At 36.2% G+C, this 4,331-nt stretch overlaps 1 long non-coding RNA gene across 1 annotated transcript; it reads right to left on the bottom strand.

Annotated features, from left to right (window-relative positions):
• Positions 1–878: 878 nt before the first annotated feature.
• Positions 879–2,951, bottom strand: LOC124858294. The gene is made up of 3 exons (XR_007035793.1): positions 2,813–2,951; positions 1,504–1,691; positions 879–1,147 (listed from the first exon to the last, which is right to left on the bottom strand). It is a non-coding gene; the product is annotated as an uncharacterized LOC124858294 (long non-coding RNA).
• Positions 2,952–4,331: the final 1,380 nt, after the last annotated feature.

The following is a 4,331-nucleotide window of genomic DNA, read 5'->3' as shown; positions in this document are numbered from 1 at the left end:
AGTAACAGTTCCCTTAGCTGTAGTAGAAACAAATAATATCACAGTACGTTTGCTATAAAGTAAATAAATACTTAGAGCAGAGGAAATACTATCAACTAGTCAATGTTTCCTGAGGTGAAAAACTCCTTTTACTTTGTATAATTACACAGCTGGCAGCTATGCCAATGTGATCAGGTGTGACTTGTCAGTCTGCTGTATACTGTCAATCTAAGTCCACCAAAGAGAGAAGTAAACTTTTGGATTTTTCGACATATTGTCACTCGCACAACATTAAAAATGGTACCTTCTGATGATATTCCAGGTCTTATACATGTTTGGTAATTAGCCCAGTAGACTGAATTGTTGCAATGATCGAAGTTTATAAATACAACTGAAAGTCTCAGTAATTTCACAAGGTAACAAACATGCAGTTCAGAAAACAGAGACAAACCCAGCAGTCTCCAACAGAAGTGTAGACACTGAATATGGACACAATAATATAGCATTTAACGTTCTTAGCTTGAGTTATTTTAAACAGTAAAAAACAGCTAAAGCAGTGGGTCTGTATAGCAAGCTCTTAGCCTTCCAACCCTTAGTATTTATTTTAGTTTTGTGCCACCAGTGGCCTTTATTTTGTTAGCAGACAGGTAAGTATGGTAGAGAGAGGGTGAAGACATGCGGCAGACGCATCCAGGGTCAGGGCTTGAATCCGGGGCAATGTGTCAAGGACAGCGGCCTGCATAAATAGGTCGCGTCCTGCATTGTTACACCATGGGCCACGCCCAGGATTTCTTTACTTGTCTATAAACTCAGACTGATATGATGGCTTTCTGCTGCTGGTAGAGAACTATATGAAAATTGAAAAAATACAAGCTAGCTTTTTATGAAGAAAAACAGTCTAAAAAGCAAAGTCTACTTTATTTGAGCATTTTGCTTTAGAAAGCAAAAATCTTTGGAGAGTCAAAACGTTTTTACTTTTCACTATCTACATTAATTCTTCTCCACACAGCTAACCATCTGCATGATGACAGGGACAGGACCTTGCATTAGTGCGGACAGGCATTCATGACATTTCCGGTGCCACCCCTCCAAGTCCATTGATGCACATTCACCTGCTGACCTCATCATCCTGCCTCAGTCAGCAGCCAGCCATGGTGCACTCCGGAAACTGAAATAAAAACACAAATTTCAGATTTATAGGCACAGAACGTTTCTCTGATATGACATTGCATTTACATTTCAGCTCAACAGAACACAAAAGACTAAATAATGTTTTGTCTTTGTTTTAACCACCCTTACTCCCTGTCTTAATCATCTAGCTTCCTAATTTGCTGTGTCACATCTGCTACTAGTCTCAAGCTGATGACCAACGGGCTCCCATAATAAGGATATATGACTCCCTGAGCCTGAAGGTAATTATTTAATCATTTCTTAGATGGCTTTAATTGAAATCAATTGATTAATGGTGCAGGGGATCAGTGCCCACAGAGAAGTCTAATTGAAACTCAGTCTTGGACAACTCACCTTGGATCTGTCACACTCTGGATACCTCATCCGGGAAACTGGGTGTAGAATGAATGGGTATAAAAAATAAAAACTTATATTCTGAGAAAAGGAAAATTGCTGAGCCCTATTTGCTTGATTTCTTTGTTGCTGGAAGTCCATACTCTTAGCCACAGAAAAATGCATGCTTCTTGTTTCGGATCTTGTTTCTGCAAGAGAAAGATATGAAACCAAAATATTAAAGAACACTGTATACAAATAAATATAGAACAGGTACACAACAGCAATGTGATGATTGCAGATCCTTCATCTCACAAAGGGCCTCTGATTCCGAATAATTTTATGAGCACATTGCATGTTCTATGTATTAGTTTAAAAAGAGACATATCATGCTTTTAAATCCTTCTTTTTCCTAATTATATCGTTCAGATGTTGTCTGTATAAAGAGGAACTGCAATGCTGTGGTTTGACATTGTCGTTATTTTAGCTCCCCAGGCATTCATTTTACTCATTTTTTAAGCTTCCTTTTTGACCATCTCATTTTGCTATGGTTCCTGTAAATGCAAATGAGGCACTTCACGCCCCGGCCCCACCCCGCAGGCTGCGGAGCCATACAAGCCATACAAGATTCCATTACTTTACTTGCCCTTGATAAATATCAACAAATGTCTAAAAAACAAGAAGTATATACAAAATCATTGCCTCAACAATGTGCTACGTTTCCTGATGCATGAGAACAACAGCACTAAAACTAATATTGAGGGTTGATTAACAGGCTTTTGCTGAGCTGCAATGATCTAAATCAGGTGTCTTAAAGCAGGGAAACGTCAGGATCTCCCGAGGACTGACTTTGAACACCCCTGCCATAGAAGGCTACATGAAAAATATAAATTCTTAAACAATAGCAGAGAAAAGTTAAGGAATTCACAGTAGTAACAAAAGCTGTAATCCCATTACTAATGTTACTGACAAACTACAAGTGAGATACCTTTTAAAATGTTAATGCTACCACAAATTGAATGAACACAACCTTTAAACAAGACCCCAACATAGTTAAAGAGTTAGCTAACGCTAGCATCAGAACATCACTGATTACATTTGGATCATGTGTTTTCCAAGGCAAAAAGGGCAACCAAACAGATTCCAAAACTGTTTGTTTAATATTATTGAAAAACACAATACGGTGATGTCCTTAAGGAGCTAAAAGTGAGCGCACAGCTCTAACATTAGCAGGAGGTACGAAGCTGTGTTATTAAAACAACAGCCAGTAAGTTATATCAACACCTTAACAATCAAGCTAGCTGTCATTTTACCGTTATCTGCAGCTTACCTCTTTGATCTCTCCATCGCTTCCATAGACTGTCAGGGCTCTGTGTTGGTGCGCAGTGTATGTGTGTGTGTTTCTTTCCACCCTCTGCTCTAGAGCATTTCCTGGCAGGTGCTGTTGATCAAGGCCTAATCACTGGCCTTCTTAAGGAGCTGAGACCAGGAGGGAGATGTCAGAATTAAATTACATAAAATGGGTATTACTGGAAAAATGTATAACTGGATTAAAGATTTTTTATCAAATAGAACAATACAAGTAAGAATTGGTCAAGAATTGTCAGATAAATATATAATAGATAATGGTACTCCTCAAGGAAGTATTATAAGTCCGTTATTGTTTTCTATAATGATAAATGATGTATTTAAAAATATTGGTAAGGACGTCGGTTGCTCACTATTTGCAGATGATGGAGCTATATGGAAAAGGGGTCGTAATATCAAACTTATTGAAAAGAAAATACAGGATGAGATTATTAGAATAGAACAATGGGCAAATCAATGGGGATTTAAATTCTCAGTGGAAAAAACAAAAGTAATGGTGTTTACACAGAAAAGGAAAAGAGAAAATATCAAACTAAAATTATACAATCAAGTTTTAGAACAAGTAAAAAATATAAAATTTTTAGGTATATGGTTTGATGAAAAAATTATATGGAAAGTACATATAGAAAAAATCATAGATAAATGCAAAAAAATATTAAACATTATGAGATGTATGGCTGGTATTGATTGGGGAGCAGATCGAACATCATTAAAAAGAATTTATACAGGATTAATTAGATCAAATATTGATTATGGAAGTATAATTTATGGATCAGCAGCAAACACTCATCTTATAAAATTAGACAATATACAACATCAAGCTTTAAGAATTTGTACAGGAGCAATTAGAACCAGTCCAATAGCAGCACTTCAGGTAGAGATGGGAGAGATGCCATTAGATCTAAGAAGGAAACAGTTAGCAATAAATTACTGGATAAACTTACAAAGCAATAATCCGGATCATCCCACACGTGATATTTTAAAACCATGCTGGGAAAAAGAAAAAAAACAAGTTAAGAGTTTTGGTTGGATTATCAATAATATAGCAGAAGAATTTCAAATATATGAAAAAGAAATAAGTTCAATGTTGCCTTTGCCAGTAGTGCCACCGTGGCTATTACCAGAAGCAGTGGTGGATATGGCGTTGATGGAAAAGAAAAAGGATCCAAAATGTAGATTAGATTCAAGTATAATACAGGAATATATAAACAATTACTATCATTATGTCCAGATTTACACAGACGCATCAAAAACAGATGAAAAAATAGGAGTAGCATTTGTAATACCAGAATTTAAAATAAAAGTAGGAAAAAGAATTACAGATGGATTATCAGTATATTCAGGAGAATTATTAGCCATATTGTTAGCAGTGCAGTGGGTGGAGGATGTAAAACCATTAAAAACAATCATTTGTTCAGACTCAAGTTCAGCATTATTAAGTTTAAAACATAATCATTCAGAGGGTAGACCAGACATTTTGT

The sequence above is a fragment of the Girardinichthys multiradiatus genome, chromosome 21 (assembly GCF_021462225.1).
Source record: "Girardinichthys multiradiatus isolate DD_20200921_A chromosome 21, DD_fGirMul_XY1, whole genome shotgun sequence".
Taxonomy (NCBI): domain Eukaryota; kingdom Metazoa; phylum Chordata; class Actinopteri; order Cyprinodontiformes; family Goodeidae; genus Girardinichthys; species Girardinichthys multiradiatus.
This window is presented reverse-complemented; position numbering and strand designations above follow the sequence as displayed.